The sequence below is a fragment of the Peromyscus californicus genome, unplaced genomic scaffold (assembly GCF_007827085.1).
Source record: "Peromyscus californicus insignis strain IS unplaced genomic scaffold, ASM782708v3 Scaffold_9__1_contigs__length_137607984, whole genome shotgun sequence".
Classification (NCBI taxonomy): Eukaryota; Metazoa; Chordata; class Mammalia; order Rodentia; family Cricetidae; genus Peromyscus; species Peromyscus californicus.
Window position 1 is genome coordinate 9,338,469 of NW_026294617.1, and position 22,793 is coordinate 9,361,261.

Genomic DNA, 22,793 nt, shown 5'->3' on the forward strand with positions numbered 1-22,793 from the left:
TTCAGGAGCTGCAGGACTTTCAACCTGGGTCTAAACTGTTCTCTCAGAGTTTTGATCTCTAATTTGAGAGTGGATAAAAACAGTATCTCTCCTAGGGTTGTTGGAAGTGTGTATGTGCCTGTGTGTGTGTGTGTGTGTGTGTGTGTGTGTGTGTGTGCACATGTGTATGTGAGTGTGTGTATGTGAGTGCATTTGTGTGTGTGTGTGTGTATGTGTTTGTGTGTGTATGTGTTTATAGTAATCATCACCCAAAGTGAAGCTATTCTCCAGCTTCGCACTACCTAAGATACAGGCAGCATCTGGTACACAGAAGTCAAATGAATGTACCGCAGATGAACAAATACAGGAGATCAAGAGTTACGACCCTCTGTCTTAAGCACTGTGGTTTGCATTTCAGATGTATCACCACTAACTGCTCCAATTTTCACCTCATCCAAAGACAGTCTCTCCCGGTCTGTCTCAGCCCTTCATCTTCTTGCAACAGAACACGAGACCCGGACTTCAGAGTAACGAGATATTTTAGTCCTGTGATGTGTCCTAAGAGCAGTTCACCCAGTTTATCCTTTTTTTAGTTTGGGGATTTCCAACTAAATGAATGGCAAAGAGGTGAACCCGAAACATGGGCAGGGAGAACACATTAAGTATTTCCAGGACCAGGTCCAAACCCGAAGGCTTATTAGTTGGGATGTTTTAGTTGTCAAAATACAAGTTGCAGTTTGGCCTGTCTTCCCACTCCCTCAGCCCTGGAAAACTGTCTCTTACAGACAGGACTGGAGCTCACACGTACCTTTGCTTGCAGAGCACAGCCCTGTGGGCTCATCTTGAGCTGGCCCTGACAGTAGTCTACACGGCCTTGTCATATAGAAGAGACTCAACAGAGGAGGAATGGGTGCACCCGGCTGGTTTGGCAGGGGCCCTTCACACCTTCAATCTCAGCTTCACTCCTCAGACAGTTGGGAGGAGGATGGGTTGGGGCTTTAGCTTATGATTTCAGCAAAGCTATTCTAAGCACTGCTTAGATGTGAATACATGCTGTCCTCTGCATGCTCGCGTGACTCTATATACTGCAGACACCATAGTGAGGGCTGGAAGTGAGCCAACAGTAAGGCACTTCTCCCTAAAACTGGTAAAAAACATTAACGGATCCAAGAACTTACTCCCAACACAGTGACCTCATGCACACGGACATGCGCACACAGCCATGCACACAGACATGCGCACACAGCCATGGCTTTCAGAGCTCCGAGATGAAATCCAAATCTTAGTTAATAAATGAGAGTGTCAAGAAGAGGACTTGAGGGAGATGAGCGCCAAATAGAAGCAACAGATGTCTTCAGCAAAGGGAGTCGTGGCAGAACGGAGGGACCAGTGATTGTCAAGGCATGGAGAACAGAACTGAAAGTGTGGCAGTCTCTGGGGGTCATGGTGCCAGGGGGGCACAGTGTTTGTTTGTTTTGTATCTTGTGGAGGATAGCTAGAATTTGTTGTTTGTTTTTGCACTTTTGGGGGGCCTGCCACCCAGCTCCCAAATAAAATCACACACAGAGCCTTACTCTTAATTATAAATGCTCAGCCTTAGCTTGACTTGTTGCTAGCCAGTTTTTCTTTTTATTTATTTGTTTATTTATTTATTTATTTTTATTCTTTTTAAAAACCAACCACAGTTCCCCCTCCACCCCCTCCTCCCACCCACCCCCATTTTCTCCAACCCCCCATCCGCTCCTCAGAAAGGGTAAGGCCTTCCATGGGGAGTCCACAAGGCCTGGCACATTCAGTTGAGGCAGGCCCAAGCCCCCCACACACACACCTGCCCTCACATCAAGACTGAACAAGGCATCCCACCATATGGAATGGGCTTCAAAAAGTCAGCTCATGCACCAGGGATAGATCCTGGTCCCACTGCCAGGGGTCCCACAAACAGACCAAGCTACATAACTGTCACCCACATACAGTGGTCCTAGTCCAGTTCCATGCAGGCTCCCCAGCTGTCAGTCTAGTGTCCATGAGCTCCCACAAGTTTGGGTCATCTATCTCTGTGGATTTCCCCATCATGATCTTGAGCACCACCTCTTTGCTCCTATAATCCCTCTTCCTTCTCTTCAACTGGACTCCTGTAGCTCAACCTGGTGCTTGGATGTGGGTCTCTGCATCTGCTTCCATCAGTTATTGGATGTACGTTCTATGATGACAGTTAGGGTGTTCACCAATCTGATTACAGGGGAAGGCCAGTTCAGGCACCCTCTCCACTATTGCTAGGGGTCTTTGCTGGGGTAATCCTTGTGGATTCCTGGGAATTTCCCTAGCATCGGGTTTCTTCCTAGCCCCATAATGGCTCCCTCTATCGAGATATCTCTTTCATTGCTCTCCCACTCCAACCCTCCCCCAAAATGACCATCCCATCCCCTCATGTTTTCATCCCCTATGTCCTCCCCTTTACTGTCCCCCCTCCCAGTTTACCCAGAAGATCTCATCTCTTTCCCCTTCCCAGAGCAATCCATGCATCCCTCTTTGGGTCCTCCTTGTTACCTAGCTTCTCTGGAGCTGTGGGTTGTAGTCTGATTGTCCTTTGCTTTACATCTAGTATCCACTTATGAGTGAGTACATACCATGTTTATCTTTCTGGATGTGGATTACCTTACTCAGGATGATTTTTCCTAGTTCCATCCATTTGCTTGCAAATTTCATAATGTCATTGTTTTTTACAGCTGAGTAGTACTCCATTGTGTAAATGTACCACACTTTCTTTATCCATTCTCCTGCAGGTTCTGGCTATTATGAATAATGCTGCTATGAACATGGTAGAGCAAGTGACCTTGTGGTATGATCAAGCATCCTTTGGGTATATGCCCAGTAATGGTAGTCCTAGGTCTTGAGGTAGATCTAGTCCCAATTCTCTGAGAAACCACCGTACTGATTTCCAAAGTACATGTTTGCATCCCACCAACAGTGGAGAAGTTTTCTCCTTACTCCACATCCTCTCCAACATAGGCTGTCATCAGTGTTTTTGATCTTAGCCATTCTAACAGGTGTAAGATGGTATCTCAGAGTCATTTTGATTTGCATTTCCCTGATAACTAAGGATGTTGAGCAATTCCTTAAATGTCTTTCGGCCATTTGAGATTCTTCTTTTGAGAATTCTGTTTAGCTCTGTAGCCCATTTTTCATTGGATTATTTGGTATTTTGATGTCTAGTTTCTTGAGTTCTTTATATATTTTGGAGACCAGTCCTCTGTCAGATGTGAGGTTGAGGATCTTTTCCCATTCTGTAGACTGTCATTTTGTCTTATTTATGATGTCCTTTGCCTTACAGAAGCATCTCAGTTTCAGGAGGTCCCATTTATTAATTGTTGCTCTCAGTGTTTGTGCTAATGGTGTTATATTTAGGAAGTGGTCTCCGGTGCCAATGCATTCAAGACTACTTCCTACTTTCTCTTCTATCAGGTTCAGAGTAACTGGATTTGTGTTGAGGTCTTTGATCCATTTAGACTTGAGTTTTGTGCATGGTGATAGACATGGATTATTTGCATTCTTCTACATGTTGACATCCAGTTATGCCAGCACCATTTGTTGAAGATGCTTTCTTTTTTTATTGTACTGTTTCTAGTCAGCTTTTCTTAACTTAAATTATCCCCATCTATCTTTTGTCTCTGGGCTTTTATCTTCCTCTATTCCTGTATACCTTTTCTTTCCTTCTTACTCCACATCTGGCTGTGTAGCTGGGTGACTGGGTGGCTGGGTGGCTGGGTGGCTGGGTGACTGGGTGGCTGGGTGGCTGGGTGACTGGGTGGCTGGGTGGCTGGGTGACTGGGTGGCTGGGTGGCTGGGTGGCTGGGTGGCTGGGTGGCTGGGTGGCTGGGTGACTGGGTGGCTGGGTGACTGGGTGACTGGGTGGCTGGGTGGCTGGGTGGCTGGGTGGCTGGGTGGCTGGGTGGCTGGGTGGCTGGCCTTGAAGTCCTCCTCCTTCCTCTCTCGTTCCTTCTCTCTTTTCTCTTTCTATTAATTCTCTCTGCCTACCAGACCCACCTATTCTTTCTCTTGCCTTGCTATTGGCCATTCAGTTCTTTATCAGGTGTTTTAGACAGGCACAGTATCACAGCTTCACAGAGTTAAACAAATGCAACATAAACAAAAGTAACACATCTTAAAATAATATTCTGCAACAAGAATTCTTAGAGCACTCAAAGAATTTATAAAATTAGTCGTCATCGACATGAAGAGAAAGAAAACCACACTCTAAAACACTGAAGTCCTGAGACTGGACAGAGTCTGTCCTCCCAGTGACGTTGCTGATCTGAACTTCATGCAGCAGTGGAGAGCACAGACCCGAAGCCAGTTTGCCAAGATGGAGCTGCATGGAAGCAGAACTCCAGAACCAGGAGATACAAGCATCCTGTGGGGCCACCATCAGGAGCAGGAATGTGCGTGTTACCCTTGGAGCCATCTGCGGTTTGTTTTCAGTTCAATACAGATGCCTCTCCGCTGTGGTGGAGATACACTCCGGTGAACCTTTCCTAAGTTAGCAATGTTCTGTCAAAAACGCATTGAACACATCCAACCTACTCAACTGGAAAGCATAACTTTGCAAGACAGTACACAAGAGTACCAGGCTGTTTACCCCCTGAGCATGTGCACACCACTGCTGCCCCGCATCACAGGAGTGTTGCTCTGAATGTCATAAACCCAGAAGAATGTCGAAATTCAATCTTACTATTACATAATATATAAGATAATTGTATTACCTTAAAGTCAAACCACCAAAAGTCGGGGGTTACATTTTTTTTCTCATTTTGTAGAAACTTATACCAACTACAGAAAAGATGCATACATAAACCCCTCCTAGTCCAACGGCCATAGGTCCCCACTTTTAACATCGTGGCACCTTCTGAAGGAGAGAGTGGAGCTGGCTCACACTTTATGGCCAAGTTCCAAGCCCTTTGCTGTGGTTTTTCCATATCATGTATCTTGAGTAACTTTTCACATGCCAAGATGTTACTTTTTAGAACAGTATTTTAATAGTCGCTTAATGTTTCATTCTCCTTGTATGTCTCTGTGTGGGTGTGAGGGTGCATTCATGGGCGGTCGGTCATAACATTTATGAGGAGGGGAAAGGGCAGCCTAGGGTGCTGGTCCCCATTGTCCACCTTGTTCGAGACACTGTCTCTTGCTGCTCACTGGTGTGTATGACAGGCTAGCTGGTCCATGGGCTTCTGGGGATTCTCCTCTCTATCTCTCATCTCTCAAAGAAGACTCTAAAAGCTAGACATGAACAGCATCCCTAAAATTCAATGAACATCTTCATTCTTCAAAAATATTGCAAATTCCCAAACTGTTAAACCCTCCTGTTATTTTCCCCCAGATGAAAAAGAATAAAGCAAACTAGAGATTTTTAAAATGACTTCTCTTCCATGCTGAATACACTATGGTATATAAGGTTTTTGCCACAATGATTGGGTAAAAACCCAAAGTTTCCAAGGAGCTGCGTGGGATATCTATTCAAAAATGTAATTCTAAATTTAGTTAAATTTAAATATTTTAATATTGAAGGTTTTTATATTCATACCTGTGTAGTTCTTATTCAAGCTTCCCTTGACTTAATGAATATAAGAGGATAAAAGTCATATAGAGATACTTCATTTATAACTAGACATAAGTGTTTCCAGATAATTCCATTTCTCAAAAGAAATTATGGAATCCAAAGAAAAGAGAATTTTTTCATTTGTAAACTCTGCGACTTGAACCAGATGATTTCTATTGTTTTGAGTTCTCTGAATTGGTGCCGAGACTAGTCAACAAAGACAGGCATCTGACACTGTAAAATGTCTCAGCACAGCAGAGATCATTACAAATTACCCCAGGAAATTATGAGGAAATAAATTTATGCTCAGTACTCCCTTGTGTACTGTGGCAAAACCAGTCATGTGGAGAAACAAATATTTGACATTTGCCTACTTTGCAGGAGTGCCTGCTCTAATTACTGGAGATTTAGCAAAGGCTATGCCTTCAAGTTCACAGTCTAGAAGGAGGAGACAGATAATAAAAACACTGACACTTAAATAAGTGTCAAAACAGGATAATTTGCTTAAAAGTGAATGAAGAGGTGGGTAGGTAAATAGATGGAGAAAGAATGCATGGATGCGTGGGTGGATGGATGCAAAGACAGAAAAATAGATGATGGATAGATAAATAGATAGATAGATAGATAGATAGATGATTGATAGATAGATAGATAGATGATTGATAGATAGATGATTGATAGATAGATAGATAGATAGATAGATGATAGATAGATAGATAGATACATAGATACATAGATAGATAGATAGATACATAGATAGATGATAGATAGATAGATAGATAGATAGATAGATAGATAGATAGACAGACAGATAGACAGACAGATAGACAGATGGGGAAAGAAGAGGAGGAGGAAGAGAAGGAGAAGAAGAAGAAGAAGAAGAAGAAGAAGAAGAAGAAGAAGAAGAAGAAGAAGAAGAAGAAGAAAATAGGTAGATAATAGAGTACAAGGATACCGGGACCACTTTCAGCTGAGGCAGAGCTAAAATCACTACAGAAGTAACAGGTCAGCAGAGGGATGAGCTATGCAAAGACCCAGGACAAGAAATTTCAGAGACAGGAAATAAGGCTCAGCACGTGTTAGAAACCGAAATTCCCTGTGGTTAAACCAAGAGATGAGGTAGTAAGAGATGAACTCAGAAATGAAGAGGACAGCCAACACACTGTGTAGCACCCTGGAGTCATGGCAAGAACTTTCATTTTTGTTGTTTGTGATACAAAATCAGTGGAGAGACTGAAGCGATCTTAGCCCCCAAGTGCCTGACAATCTGCACAAGACAATTTAAAACTGTATACTGAGCTACAAGTTCCATAGGAGACCAGAGACCAGGAGGTTCAAGTGGTTAACATAACGTTTAATGACAGATGAGTCAAAACTGAGCTTCAGAGGAGCATGGAGGTGTGGGGTTGGATTCAGAAGACAGGGGAGACAATCATGAAAGGGCGATAAGCAGGGGAAAGGGCTACAGTCCAGCAGGTCTTGTGCTAGCATCACACTGAAGGGTCACCTCACATCTGTCTCCCCAGCCAGCCTGGAAACCCTGGGGGGAGGGCCCATTCTCCTGGCTTTATCTCTGCACCTTGCACACACAATGCCAGGAGCTTATGAATGTTTATAGAAACCGACTGAGCCCAGCAAGGCAAACAGTGTCGAGAACAGCATAGGCCAGGAGCAGAGCGGGGCTGGTGTGGAAGAGCCAGCCTTGTTGAGAACTGAAAAGCTCACAGAGCATACATAATTTAAGATTCATTTATATCTTTATTGTTGGATCACAAAAACAGAAAGGATCTGTCTCATTGAAATTGTCTGGCTTCAAGTACTGGCTCTAGAATGCTAGATTTTTTTTAAATCTTGTCTTATTTTATTTTTTGAGGATAGTGGAAGGAATCTCAAAAAGACAGGTGACTAGACACCACAGCTGCAGCATCCAAAGTATCTACAGTGCATAGAGAGAAGCAGAGTGGTTTCTCATGTGAACTCCAAGGCCAGAGGCACTAAGTCGGTCATCCAAATTACAACTGTGGACTTCGGAGGGAGCTTCTTTTTAGAGTAGCCAGGCTGTGCAGCCACAGGGATGTCTCTGCTTACGGGTTTTCCCCAAGCATCCATAAGGACGTCAACTGGTTAATACCAGGAACAAATGTATTTAGAAGATTCCCGCCTGGGATGTGCCTGCTTGACTCAGAAGAGGAATGCTCTTCAAGACCACTTGTCACTGGGAAGAGCCTTAGGAAACACTACTGGCTCATTCTCCTCCCTTTCCTCAGCTCCCATAGGGAAACAGAGCCCACTGAGCCCAGGAAGGCAATCAGTGTGTCAGGAGTGGGGCGATAGCTCAGTTGATAAACTGCTTCCCTTGCAAGCTTGAGGGTCTGGTCTGATTCCACCACATACATGTAATGACAACAAAAGCCAGTCATGGTGACACACAGTCCCAGCACTGGGAAGGAAGAGGCAGGCGGATCCCGAGGGCTCACTGGCCAGTCAGCCTAGCCTACTTGGAAAGTTCCAAGTTTCAGACCAATAAGAGACCTTGTTTAAAACAAACAAAAGGAGCAAAGCATTTGAGGAACAGCAGCTGAGATCACCCTCCACCCGAGGGTGTGGATCCCTTCTAACATGATCTCCTGTCCTGTGCAGGCACACTTAACCTTCAAACTAGTAGCCCTTTACTCTTCCTCTTCCAGAAACAGCATTTAGTGACTCTCAGAATGGTCTAGAAATTGACATGTTGCCATAGGTTAACACAGCCTATAAGGAAAGTAGATTTGTCAGAACCTGTGATAATAGAACAGTCTGCCTTACTAGTAAAAAGGTTAGGAAAACACCAAAATCTGCATATAGCGTGTGACAAGGCAAACTTCAAGAGATCCATGTTGTGATATCCAGAGTTCCTATGCCATTGTCTAAATCTAAAAATCATGGCAGCATCCAGCATGCTTTCCTTATCAAAGAGCAGGAAACTGTTGTGACGGTGTTGAAGACACAAGCACATGATCAGGAAGCTCACAGAATATGAAGCTTAATTAGATCATCAAAGGAGGAAGGGAATCACCAGACAGACAGCTGGGTGAGTGAATGCCCTTCCCCTCAGACCTGACGTCAGAGCAGCATCACACAAAGAGAGACTGCGTCACACACCTTGAGTAAGCAGCAGAGCGAACATTAACCCATCAGGAGATATGTCACTATGGTGTGTGTCCCCAGTAAGTCACTCACACCCCCAACTCTGAAAACAGCTGTGTCAACATGCCTACCAGGCTCACTTTTGAGGGGGGATTTTGTTTTCATTAAGGGCAAAGTTTTAGAGAAAAAGTATAGAGAAAGGCTGAACCAGTTCAGTTTTATGCGGTGGGGAGAGAGAAGAGGATCCAATTTGCCCTACCGTGTGGAAACAGGAAGAGCGATGTCTAAGATAAGAGCGGTGCTTAGATGATATGTCAGATGCAAAACGCCGTCACATCCCCATAGCAGTCCATGCCCTAACCCAGGGAGTTTGTAAGTATGCTACTTTATATAATGAGGTGGAATTTGCAGAGGAGATGAGGTTAGACCTATTGAGGTGGATAGATTGTCCTGGATTGCTAGTGGCCGTATTATACACAAGGTCCTTGTAAGAAAGGCAGAGCTGGCTATGATGGAACATGGCAGTAATCACTGTGCTGGTGAGGACGAGACAGGAGGACTCAGAGTTTAAGGCTAGCCTGGGCTACACTTTTAAAGCTGGAGATATAGTTTAGTAGTACAGTGTTTAAGGCCAACCTGGGCTCCTCTTTAGAGCTGGAGATAAAGTTTAGTAGTACAGTGTTGAAGGCCAGCCTGGGCTACCCTTTAGAGCTGGAGATACAGTTTAGTATCACAGTGTTGAAGGCCAACCTGGGCTCCTCTTTAGAGCTGGAGATAAAGTTCAGCAGTACAGTGTTTGCCAAGCACGCTCAGTGCCCTGAATCAGATACTGAGTGAGAAAAAAGGGGAGGAGAGAGGAAGGGGGGCAGGAAGTTAGAGGAAGAGGCCATGCTGCTGATGTTGATGATGGAAGGACCACCAATCAAGGAAAAGAGGTGACCTCTAAGCTCTCTGAGCTGGAAAAGCAAAGGAGACAGACTTCTTTCTAGACTCCTGAAGACTCAGAACTATAAACCGCCAGCCTCTGGCTGTTTTAGGTCAATGAGTACGTGGGAGAAGCAAGAGGGACCTCACCCGGGAGTGGATCCTGCTGGGTCTGCAGCAGTGTTTCTCTGTGTCGTCGGTGGCTTCGGTAAAGCCAACCCTTCCCTCGGTGTCTTAGGAGTCCAGTTGGTGTTTCCGTCTTGGGTGTGAGGACATGCCGAGATGGGTATACAGCCCAAGCGGGTATAAACTGGCTTCTGGAGCTCAGTGACACGTGGTGTGAAGGTGCTGACCTGGATTGCTCATTAGCACAAACATTCTCTGATCCCATTATATCAGAATAGCCACTAAAATTCTTTTGAGGTGAGATCAGAATTTTGTGCAAATGGCCACCATAGGCATCACCTACAAATATACTTTGGAACCTACAGTGTTACATTAAGAAGTAAGTCACAGCCAGGCAATGGTTGTGCACGCCTTTAATCCTAGCACACGGGGGCAGAGGCAGGTAGATCTCTGTGAGTTCGAGGCCAGCCTGGGCTACATAGTGAGTTTCAGGAAAGGCTCCAAAGCTACACAGAGAAACCCTGTCTCAAAAAACAAACAAACAAAAAACAAAACAAAAAAGGAGCCACTGTATCAGGCAGGGTTTGTTAATGGAACAGTGGCTTTTGGGGTGGGGGGATAGCTATTCGATTGACTTACACTATATGGGATGGGCAGTTCAACAATTGCCACCAGCATGCTAGGGAGGCTGAGAGCCAGGTTCCCAACCTGGCTCTGAGTTTGGAGACTCCCTGCAGAGTTGTTGGTATTGAGCCCATGCTGAAGGGCAAAAGCAGCTGAGGGCAGATAGCTGATGATTCTGTCACAAGAAGAAATAAATAAATAAATAAGTAAGGAGAGAGAGAGAGAGAGAGAGAGAGAGAGAGAGAGAGAGAGAGAGAGAAGGAAGGAAGAAGGAGAAAAAGGTAGGAGGAGAGAAATTTGGGGAACAGAGAGAGGAGCCCTGTGGAGAAGCCACCTGACAGGAAGCATGATCTAATGAGTGGACACAGCCGCACTGGGCTAGCAGGGACTGCTGGGATCAGACATGCAGCCTCCCTCCCACCCACTTTCCTAATCCCTTGCTAATTTCCTCATACTGATCAATCCAGCCAAACAGCAAAAGCTTTCCACAGGTTCCGTCCTAACTTGCTTTTCAGCAGGCAGGCCAGTGAGAGGATCCAGAGGACAGAGCCTGTGGCCCTGGAGCCCCTCTGTGCAAATTTCTGATACCCTGTGTCTTATGGTAGTTTATGTGCATGATAACTATTTTTTACTAAGTACATAATAGAACTTCATTAAACAACTCTGCCCTGTTATTCTAATACAAATTCCTAAATTCACTGGAGTGGAATGAAAAGATAGTGACCTTCTGTTCGGTTTGTCTCTCCTAAAAGGGAGAAGTCTGGGAGAAATTGTTCATTTCTGGATTCTGACTCTGTTAATACTACCACACCTAACAGTTCTAAGATCCTGGAGCTGGTTTCAGTGGGGGTGGAAGGTGACATCAGGCTGCGCAGGGGGTGGAAGGTGACGTCATACCCCGGGAGGCATGGCCCCAGCAGAGACCTGAGGCTGTGGACTTGGGGCCAATGGAGGGAGAGTGATAGCGAACTGTCAGCAGGGGAGGAGATCGGTGGCCCCTCACTGCCAAATGGCCAGATCTCTAACAAGCTTCTTGCTTCTCCTAAAAGATGCCAGGAACTCTCTTGAAGCGTTAAGACCATATCCTCTACCCTAGAGTACTGATGAACAGGCCCCAATGGGAAACTCGGAAGTAGGAATACTGTCCCAGACCACATAAAGATTAATTATCTTCAGAAGTTTTTTTTCCCCCTTTGAGAATTGTTTACTTCCAGCAAACTAAGATAAACTAGCGGGGTTTTGTTTTGTTCTGCTTAGTGTCTAGAGCAGATAAGCTTTTAGTTTAAGCTGGCCATTAAAGGAAATCGATGTTTACATCTTTATGGAATTCATTGTAGATGCTCAGGAGTGAACACAGCAGACTGTGTTCTGTCTCTGATAGACAAGCTTGTGTTTGTTCTTGGGTTGGGGTTAGAGGGGACTGGAATTAGACTCAAAAAAAAAAAAATACGGATGTGGTGATGTACACCAATCCCAGGATCTGGGAGTGAAGGTGTTAGGCCAGCCTCAGTTTACATAGTGAGTTTGAAGTCAGCCTGTGCTACATGAGACCTCATTGTAAAAATGAATAAATAAATAAAACAAAGAAAAATACATTAATATGCCCAATATGTAGTCAGAGCTCTGAGACATTACCTCCTTGAGCAGAGCACTGACTGTCCTAGAGAATACACCTCACCCACCAGTTCTGACCTTGGTCGGATGCCTTTTTTAGCCAATAGAGAGTCATTTCCACTAAGCCAGGGAGCAGCAAATATCAGGTGCAGATCCTTCCTTCAGTCTGACTCCTAGTATAAGATGAATGTAGGGCGCTGACTCACAGTCTAGATTTAGTCAAAGCCCACAGTTTTGAATAGATCCACAGCAAGAGACAAGTGGCACTGTGTAATTTATTGAAATATTCGGAGCTGCTTGTCATCACCGCAGAAGCTGATTAATCAATCAATACCTTTCAGAAACAGAGAGAAACTGGAAGGATTGAACAGTACGCTGAAATGGTACTACCTCTTCCACATAGGTGGTTGTTATCCACTCAGATCCCCTTTATAGGAATGCCAAGCGAAACACAGTCAGTCGTTTCTGAGATTCTGTGTGCAATAAAATGAGGTAGCACGTTGTTAATAATGTGGTAGATGACCAGAAAAACATTTCAAGTGCGCTTGATGAGTCAAACACTTAGCACAGGTACTGTTAGGAATATTGATAACTGGGAAATCAGGTACCCCAGTAGCCAATTGTATATTTAAACAAATCTGTCAGGCACCAACATTGCATAATTTAGGATACTTGTTCATACTCATGCATATGAACATACATGTCCATGCATGCATAAGCATGCACACATGCATACACACAACGCTATAGTAATCAAAAACATATACCTTACACCCTACCATGGTAGCACATAGCTTTAATCCCAGTGCTTGGAAGGCAAAAGAGGCAGGCAGATGTCTGTGAATTTGAAGCATCTGGTCTACATACTGAGTTCCAAGCCAGCCAAGGGCTACCTGAGACCCTGTCTCAAAAAACAGAACAGCCAGGTGGTTGTGGCACTTGCCTTTAATCCTAGCACCCGGGAGGCAGAGCCAGGCGGATCTCTGTGAGTTTGAGGCCAGCCTGGGCTACCAAGTGAGTTCCAGGAAAAGGTGCAAAGCTACACAGAGAAACCCTGTCTCAAAAAACAAAAAACAAAAACAAAACAAAACAAAAAAAAACCAAAAAAATCATCTCCCTTACCACTCTCTTATAAATCAAAAAAAATCCACTATAATAAACTTTGGTGTGCCTGATCAGAACATGACTGCCTTAAAGTTGTAGCATATGAGGAGACACTTTTGATTACAGACTATATTACAAAGATGTGTAGTCTAGGGAAAATAAGACTCTAATAAATATGGCAATTGCCTTAAAAAACTTGAAGGTGTGTCCCAGAAACATATGAGCCCTAACATATACAGCTGCAGAACAAAAACTGCCCACAATGGAAGACAATATAACTCAAGCCAGCTATACCAGGGTATCGTTGGGGCTAAGCAGACCATGAGAGTCTGATACAGCAGTCCTGTATCTGGCCACCCAGTACAGTCATAGCAACCGAGAGAAAGCATCTCTACAGCAGGAATTAAATCAAAGACCCACGGCCAGTGGGCATGTCAGGGAGAGAGGAGCGAAGAAAGGAAGGGCCTCAGTGTAAAACCTCCCACCAAGATGGCGAGGGAGCCACGCAGCCACAGTACCGAAGTCAGAAGGGATGATGATTTTAGGGTCACAATGACAATGCAGGTGGACTCGCCAAGACCTAGGCACCCACAGTGTTTGCATGCTGTTAAGAGTCAAGGCTGTAGGAGGAAGTTCCCTGTTTTCAGTGGGTATCAGAGTCAGGTACACACCTGTTGGGATTCTTGTGAACTAAAACAAGAGTGTGGTAAACACCAGAAGCAGAGAGCAATTATGATGAAGGGATATCCTTCCAAGAGAGGAAGTGGGACAGAGCCAAGAGATAGGCACTAGGTCCTGTGGGTTGGGGCCCTCGTGGGTTGTTATTTAACTTGTACTTTATCCATTATATGTCAACCTTCATAGGAAAGACTTTCCTGTCTTCCTCTTTGCCAAATGACTTCTTTCATATGCTAATTTTAAATTACACGTATTGATTTAATGTGTGTATATGTGTGTGTATATGTGTGTGTGTGTGTTGTGTCCAGATCATGACCCCCAGAGAGACCACCAAGGACGAGCATACCAGAATGCAAAAGCAAGGTTTATTTCCATTACAAGTCGTGACAGGGAACTCATCTCCAGCACTCACTGGCCGCAGCACAGTGAGGCAGGAAGGAGTTGCTCTTTCTTGGGGAAGTTGGTTTTTATAGGCAAAACCCATAAAATTTCTTAGAGGGGAGGGGGTTAGTATGGGTCCATCCTTGATTGGTGCAGTTTTTCCCGGGCCTGGACTTTGTCTTATTTTAGCTTATCTGTCTGCCCTGTCAGGAGTTTTACAACTCATCCCCGGGGTCTGGTCATGTTATCTCCAGAGAGGGGCATCTCTTAGTTAATCGGTTACCACCAGACATCCTGACTTTGTTCTTTTGAAAACACCTGACTTCACCCTCTCCAGGAAGGGGGAACAGACTCAGTTTTAAGATATCTCTTCCCTCAGCTCTTTTGGGTTTCTGGGGGAACTGTGTCTGGGTCTTTCATGTGTTTGTTTGTTTGTTTGTTTGTGTGGGTGTGTGTACTGCACATGTGTGGAGGCCAGAACTTGTGGGAGTCAGTTCTGTCCTACTACCAGAGGTATCCTGGGGAACTGACTTGGAAGCCATTTTGTAGCCATCAGAGGGCCTCACTCTTCTCCCTAATCTCTTGCCGTGATGAAGAAACATAGGGAGAGATAAAGCTGGTCCTACAGGCGTGACTGAGCAGGGTGACTTGAGTCCCTTGAGTAAATAGCATGCAGAGCAGTCTACAGCCAGGAGAAAACCTGGGCAGCTTCTGCAGAAAACATCCTGAATGAGGGCTGGATGACAGGCCAAGAGCTCTCAGAGAACCCCTGGGGAGGGGAACATGGGAGTGAGTTCTGCAGAGGGGACAAAAAGATCACAACAGATGACAGTGTTGATGATATGCATCCTTACCCTAAAGCCTTCATGCCTTTCTTCCATTCCTCACCTCAGCTGTGAGCTAGACACCGATGTTATCCCATTTCAGAGACGGTAGAGCTCAAAGTCAGAGCCAGTAAGGGCAAATCCGGAATTTGAAACTTTAGGCTGTATCATTAGTCAGGAGCCAGAGCGTCAGCCCCTTGGAAAATCAGTGTGGCTGATAGGTTAGCCCTAGACTCCGAGATACAGAAGTGCAAGGGGCCTCCAAAAGGTCCTTTAGACCTGCAGTAACCAAGCAGTACTTGCCAAGCCGGGCAGCTTTCACTCCTGACCGTGATACCATTTGGCTTGAAGACTGATTAGAACTCTGTGGTGGTTGTGCTTGGCCAGTCACTCAAAGGGGCTGCTTCTGTCACCATGGAGTTCTGCAGCTCAGATGTGCCAGCAAAGACTGAACTACTATTCACCAGGAAGTTCATGAAAGGATTTACATAATCCCTAGTTTTGGGGGTGTTTTTTTTGGAGGGGGTTGTTTGTTTATTTTTGTTTTTGTTTTTGTGTGTGCATAAAAGCAGGGTGGGAATGGGGTTTTGACAGTGTACTGTTTTGACATTCTACATTTTCTTCCTCTCTCAGCCACTAAAAATAGGTTCCAAACTAACCTATACCCTATTTATTGAGCAGACTTCTAAACCATAGTCATTTTTGTTCTGAAACAAACCTGCCCTCATCATCAGACTTGGAGCCGTGAACGGGCAAACACCAGCAAATGCAGGCTGACTCCTCCCCGGGCTCTGTGAGCCTGAGTTATAGCTGCGAAGTGTTTTGAGAAAGTTGAATTCAAGTGCTAGAGAAAGCACAACATGCCTTTATTGCTCATCTTGGAAAGACCACAGCAGTGAGCTTTAAAAAAACAACAACTCTTGCTGACTAACATAGTCTGTGGATAATGAATATGGATGCTGTCAATAGTCACCTAGAAGCACACTTCCTTTTCTACTTCTTGTTCTCTCCAGTAAATTCCCTACCAAGAAAGGAAATATCCCCAAACCCCTCTTTGTTTCAAGTAAACAAGAGCTCAGAGGCATTGCCTGGAGGGAATTAAACCAGGAAGACATTCTTGCCTCCTTCACCCTTTGTTCTGGTTCATTATCCACATTTGCAACTACAGTTTCTTGTAACCAACAATATGGAATGCAAATAGAAGCTGTTGCCTCCCTGAAACAATGTTCCGGTTCTCTGGTGTTCTTGGATTAGGGCTGACCAAGACAAGTCTCCAAGGGTGCATCTGCAGACAGAGCCACACGTGCATCCTTTGCTGGCATGAAAGGGCTGCCAAGAGACCCCACCAACCTACCCAGAACAGGACAGGACACAGGAAGGGCCTGCTGACTACCCACTGTGGCATAATTCATCATTATGCCTGGCCTGAGGCTTTGGGCCTCAACCTTATTTTTTTGTCTGTCTGTCTGTCTGTCATTTGTTTAAAAACCCTATATGTAGTCTGGAAAATACACCTCTGGAAAATTTCATCAGAATTCTAAGGTGGAGCACAAGCCCCACAGAGTATCTGCAAAGTTTAATTAATCGGTTAATTCCAATGCACAGTCAAGGTGTAGAGTCACTGCAAAGAATTCTGAAGATGGAAACACAGACCAACACCCCTCAGAGCCTGAGAATGGGGCCATCTCCATTCGTATGTAGTCACAATCCTCAGCGTCCCCAGTAGCAGTTGAATTGTCCTTTACCTACCAACCTCTCTCTGCAGCAGCCCCATACCCCCACCCACCTCTACACCCTGCCCACCCCATTGCTAACAAAAGGACTGATAATTTTTCAAGTAAATGTAGAGGACTGAGTGGCCAGCCACCATGGTAACAGAGAGAGCATTGACATGGCTTATAAAGTTCCTTTCTAGCTCAGAATGGGCAGTTGTTCTCAACTGTGGGTCGCGACCCCTTGGAGGGTCAAACGGCCCTTTCACAGGCGTCGCCTAAAACCATCAGAAAACACAAATATTCACATTATGACTCATAACAGTAGCAAAAATACAGTTAGGAAGTAGCAACAAAAATAATTTTATGGTTGGGCATCACCCCAACGTGAGAAACTGTCTTAAAGGCTCACAGCATTCTCCGGCATAGGAAGAATAGTTTCTTCTGTATGCTTCAAGGGGGAAGCAGGCTGAGCAGGGATTACAGTACTCCTACAGCCTGGGAAAATGAGCGTGGGGGGTCCACTTGGGAAGACTACTTTTGTGATTGAGGTAAGTTTCCTGTATAGTTCCCTAGCATGTGATTCACAGGATTCGAAGGAGGATAGTCCCGATTAGGGGTTATACAGTTCTGGAAGATTAATGAGAGCCACCACACACGTTGTTTCCACTGTGCCATCTCTGCCATGCAAATAAGGGCCAAATAAGTCAGAGTTATGCAAATAAGGGTTGTCCTGGCTAATTAAAGTTCAGTCCTGTTCAAAGGGTGGGGTCACCTGTCAGTCACCTGGCACTGGGCTGCAGCCCTGGAGTGTTAGGTGACAGCATTCTGCAGCCAGCAATATGGGTGGTAACTGTGGTCATTACCTGGATTATGCCTGTGAAAATTCCCAAACAGGAATCTGTTTCACCTCTGGGTCTCTTATTAGTGGCCTCCCCTCCATGATACACTTTCATGGCAGTTACAGTGAACTTGTGGAGAAGCTGTGACCGTGGTACTCACTGAACAAAGCCAGAAGTGGCCTCAGGCTGCTTTTAGAGCCAAACTCACACTGCAGATCTTTTACCAGACTGATCCCTGTGCATTTTCATCAGGATAGTCAGGAATCCAGGCACCAGCCCTGCAGGAGGATAGCCACACTCTGCTCCCATCCTTGAAGAAGGCTGTGACCTTGGGCAGGCGTCTATACCTTCCTGCCTCCTCTGCTTCCTCTGCAAAGGCACATTTGTTACGTTGCTGTTGCTGTCCACCTGACTCATTCACAGCACTCAGATCTTTCTCCTCACTCTGCCAAGCACTTCCCTGATGCTGGGCACAGCCAGCCTCTCCCCTTACTCAAGAGCCAGTGCGGTGTGGCCAGAGAATCTACCAGCCCTGCCCCACCTAGTTTCATTTTGTTGTTTATTTTTGAGAATTTCACACATGAGTAGTGTATTTACATAATTTCATCTTTCCCTCTCTGTTTCAATTCCTCCCTAGCCCCTCTCAAATTTATGACTGCTTCTCTAATTAAGAAGTATATATGTTAAGCCGGGCGGTGGTGGCGCATGCCTTTAATCCCAGCACTTGGGAGGCAGAGCCAGGCAGATCTCTGTGAGTTCGAGGCCAGCATGGTCTCCAAAGCGAGTTCCAGGAAAGGCGCAAAACTACACAGAGAAACCCTGTCTCAAAAAACCAAAAAAAAAAAAAAAGAAGAAGTATATATGTATGCACAGCCTACTGAGTCCATTTAGTTTTGCTTGTATGTACATGTTTAAGGCTGACCGCTTGGGACTGGCTAGTCCACCAGGGGGTGTGTCCCTGGAGAGCACTGAGTCTCGCCCTCTCAGCAGCTGTTGAGTGCCTGTAGCTCTTCATCTAGGGCCTTGTGAACTTTCCCTATCCACACTGACGCGTCAACTGGTGTTGTCACTCCTGTTTATTTCTGTCACAGCCTTATATTAGTTTGCTAAGGCTGCCGCACAGTGCACCACCAACTGGTGTGAAGCCACACAGTGCACCACCAACTGGTGTGAAGCTGAACAGTGCACCACCAACTGGTGTGAAACCACACAGTGCACCACCAACTGGTGTGAAACCACACAGTGCACCACCAACTGGTATGAAACCACACAGTGCACCACCAACTGGTGTGAAGCCACACAGTGCACCACCAACTGGTGTGAAGCCACACAGTGCACCACCAACTGGTGTGAAGCCACACAGTGCACCACCAACTGGTGTGAAGCAACAGACATGCATCCACATTTATTTTCCTATAAGAACACAACTAAAGTAGGATCCTGTGATGGGTGATGTCATTCTGTATGCTGTGAAAATGTGTTGCTCTGATTGGTTGATAAATAAAGCTGTTTGGCCAATGGTGAGGCAGAATAAGGTTAGGTGGGACATTCTAACTAGAGAGAGAGGAAAGAGAAACAGAGCGAGGAGACGCTGCCAGCTGCTGGCAGGAGAAGCAAGATGTAAAGATACTAGTAAGCCACAAGGCACGTGGCAAAGTACATATGTATAGAAATGGGTTATTTTATAGCCAAATGAATGGAAACACATGAACTATGAACCAATGGCTGAGGAGTCCACACTGGATCAGGCCCTCTGAATGGGTAAGACAGTTGATTGGCTTGATCTGTTTGGGAGGCATCCAGGCAGTGGGACCGGGTCTTGTGCTCATTGCATGAGTTGGCTGTTTGAAACCTGGGGCCTATGCAGGATTGCTTGGCTCGGCCTGGGAGGAGGGGACTGGACCTACCTGGACTGAGTCTACCAGGTTGAACTCAGTCTGTGGGGAAGGCTTTGCCCTGGAGGAGATGGGAATGGGGGGGGGGGGTTGGGGGGAAGGTGAGGGGGACGGGAGGGGGGAGAACAAGGGAATCCGTGACTGATATGTAGAACTGAATTGTATTGCAAAATAAAAAAATAAAAAATAAAAGAAATGGGTTATTTTAAAATGTAAGATCTAGCTAGCAAGAAGCCTGCCATGGCCATAGTTCAAAAAATAATATTAGCCTGTGTGTGTTTTTTTTGAGTGTGAACAGCTGCAGACTGGGTGGGACACAGGAAACTTTCAGCTACAATCCTATGACCCACAGGTCGTATTGCTTCACTGATCAGGAAAGAAGACACAGAAAGATGAAGATGAGAAAGTGAGGAGAAGCTGTGGATGAAGGAGAAACAGAAGAAAGGAAGAGAAATGAGGAGCAGGAGGGGGCGGGAGTAGTGTATTAAAAGATGACGTAGCCGTTCACAGGTGTGATTAAGGGGAAGGTTTTTATTGAAGATACGAGGAGAGAACAGCCAGAGGCATCTGGAAGAGTCCAGAGCAGGGAGAGAGTGTAGCAGACTGAACATGGCCAGCGGAGTGGACATGGTCATGGGTGGGGGAGTGAGAGGACCAAGAGCAGAAGAGGAAAGAGGGAGCAAGGCCAAAGTGGCAGAGAAGAAACGAGTAGCTGGGAAGGAAGCCTGGGAGCTGGAGAAGCTTAGGGTAAGGAGCGGGATGAGAAGAGCCAGGATGCCAGCACAGACTCTGAAATGTGTATCAGGTACCCGTGACACTGAGGGACCTGGAGACCAGCATGTGTGATACACTAATCGGCACCTCTGCCTAGAGTAAGGCGGTGGCTCCTTTGGTAGAGGGGAACTGGCTTCATAAGCTTCTGAGGAATGCTGGCTTTTGTCTAAAGATCAGGATTTGGGCCTGATAAGGAGGAGGAGCACAATACAGACACTCGGCTCGAGGAAGAAACTCAACCAGAAGGGTTGTCACTGAAATCCTGTGAACCAAGCTACTGCATTTCACCTGATTCTCCTAATTAGTTGGTGTTGGCAAAGCTTACGCCATGAGATAAGCACATTAAGTGCTAAGTAGTATTAATTAATAATATTAGTACGCTGGTGTCATGGCACACACCTATAATCAGAGCGCTCAGGATGAGGATGCAGAAGATTTGTCCACTGCCTAGCAAGACCCCAATTCAAAACTAATAACAGTACAGATTACATCGGCAGGGACTTCTGTGTGTAAATGACCTAGGCTTACCAGTGCAGTGCTCAGAATCGATGTTTCACATTCTTCAAAATTTCTTTCTAGAATCTTATAAAGCTCCTGACTGCAAGAGAAGATAGCCTCAGGGCATATACAGTGGGGGACCCTCCTACATGGATCATCAATAAAGAAAATGCCCACAGACTTGCCTACTGGATAATCTGATGGAAGCATTTTCTCCGTTAAGGTTGCCTCTTCCCAGGTGATCCATTTTGTGTCCAGATGATCAAAAAACTATCTGGCACATTAGGTGAAGACTTGGCTGTACATACACCAATTCTCAACAACCTGTTATTAGAAGGGTCTGTGTGAGAGTGTTATGATCCCAAGAACAGCACTGCTGTGGGAACCTTAGTCTTCTCAGATGGTGGCAACCCCTCTTCAGTTCCAAACAAATCGAATTACAACCATTTAACTTATTCTGGAGTTGCTTTCCTGGAAGTTTCAATGTCCTTATATTTTAAGATCATCCCAAATATCCTGCAAGCAGACTTTAAAGTTCACTATTGAGCTTCAGTTCACCATTGTCAAGAACATCCTGTGAGATCTTCCAGAGATATGTGACACCATCCTGTGCATTTCCACTGTTAGCCCCACCCCTCAAATGTCAGCAGAATTCCTCACCATATCAGCTTCCAAAGCAAGAAAGTGTTTTGTTTGAAAGCCAAATTCAAAACAACCCCATGGGTGGCATGGCCCCTCTTAAGAATCATAGATCTAATTTTCCATTCTATTGTTTTTCACAAATGAGGATATTATGTTCACAAAGAATATGCCCAGCGTCACAGATCAAATCTTGGCAGAGCCAAGTAAGAAGTACATAGGAGTTGAGGCAGCTGAGTGCTTCCTATGAGCCAGGTCTTGTCCTCGGCTCCTTATAGGAATGTGCTGACCTGCCTGTCACATTAACACTAAGCAGATGACTCTGTTACTGGAGTTGTTGGGTCAGAGCCAAGGTTCTGGCAGCCCTAATGAACTAGGTTTGTCCACCTGTCCTCAGTAGATATAGTGGCTTGGATGAGAAATGTCCCTCATAGGCTTCTGTACTTGAGCATTTGATTCCCAGCTGGTGGTACTATTTGGAGGATTATAGAATTTTCGGGATGTGGAGCCTCATTGGAGGAAGTACATCAGTAGAAATTTTAGAGCCTCACCATGCTCCTGTTCCTTCTCGGCTTCCTGTGTGTGGTTAAAAGCGTGACTAGTCAGTTTCCTGCTCCTGCTTCTATACTTTCCCTGCCTGATGCCGGGCCTTCCCCACCATGATGGACTCTACCCCTCTGGAACCATAAGCCAAAATAAACCCATTCTTCCTTGAACTGTGTTTGTCAGAATGTTTTATCAGAGCAACAGAAAACTAACGACTCTGATAGACAAGTGAGAGAGACAAACTAATAGGTAAAAGTCGAAAGGGGAGACTATTCAGTGGGCGACACTGGGAAGGAAAGCAAAAAGGTTTAGCCTCTCTTCCAGGTCCACCTTTGGGGTCCTAGCATGAGATTTGGGCTTAAATAGAGAGCTGTTGAAAGCCATGCATAGCTAAGCAGCCCTTGTCAGTGGTCCCAACATCAACATCCAGGCCTCAGTCTCTCCCGTGAGGTGCCCTGACAACTGACAAGTTGTCAGAACTGTGTGAAGTATCTTTCTGGAGGACGAATTCCACCAGCTGGCACCAGGGCCACAACCTCTTCCTTCTCCCTGCATGAATTCCTAGAGAAAATCTAGTTCCTTAAAGTACGGTTGGAATTTACAAAGGAAAGGTATACCCATCTTTTCAGAGTGTCTTCGTTCTCGTCAAGACTTTATTGGCCTGTGAACTGCTAAGACTGAGGCACAGAGAAAGGAAATAGCTTACAGTGGGTCTTAGAGTAAGTCAGCCTCTGGGATGATTATGAGACACAAGGCAAGCTTCAGGCTTGGGACTGGGAGGGAACTCAGAAGGGAGAACTCAAAAATGGAATGTCCCCACGTTCAAAGGACAAAGCACAAAGGACACTCTCGTTGTCCCTGTTCATGAGGGTGTGCCCAATGTGTCTCCAAGTCCTGGTTTGCTTCCCACT

The 22,793-nt window shown here is 45.4% G+C and overlaps 1 protein-coding gene across 1 annotated transcript in view; it reads left to right on the forward strand.

Annotated features, from left to right (window-relative positions):
• The window catches only part of Slc7a14 (solute carrier family 7 member 14), a 129,101-nt gene that overhangs the window by 38,253 nt on the left and 68,055 nt on the right, over positions 1-22,793 (forward strand). The gene's annotated exons all lie outside the window — the stretch shown is intronic.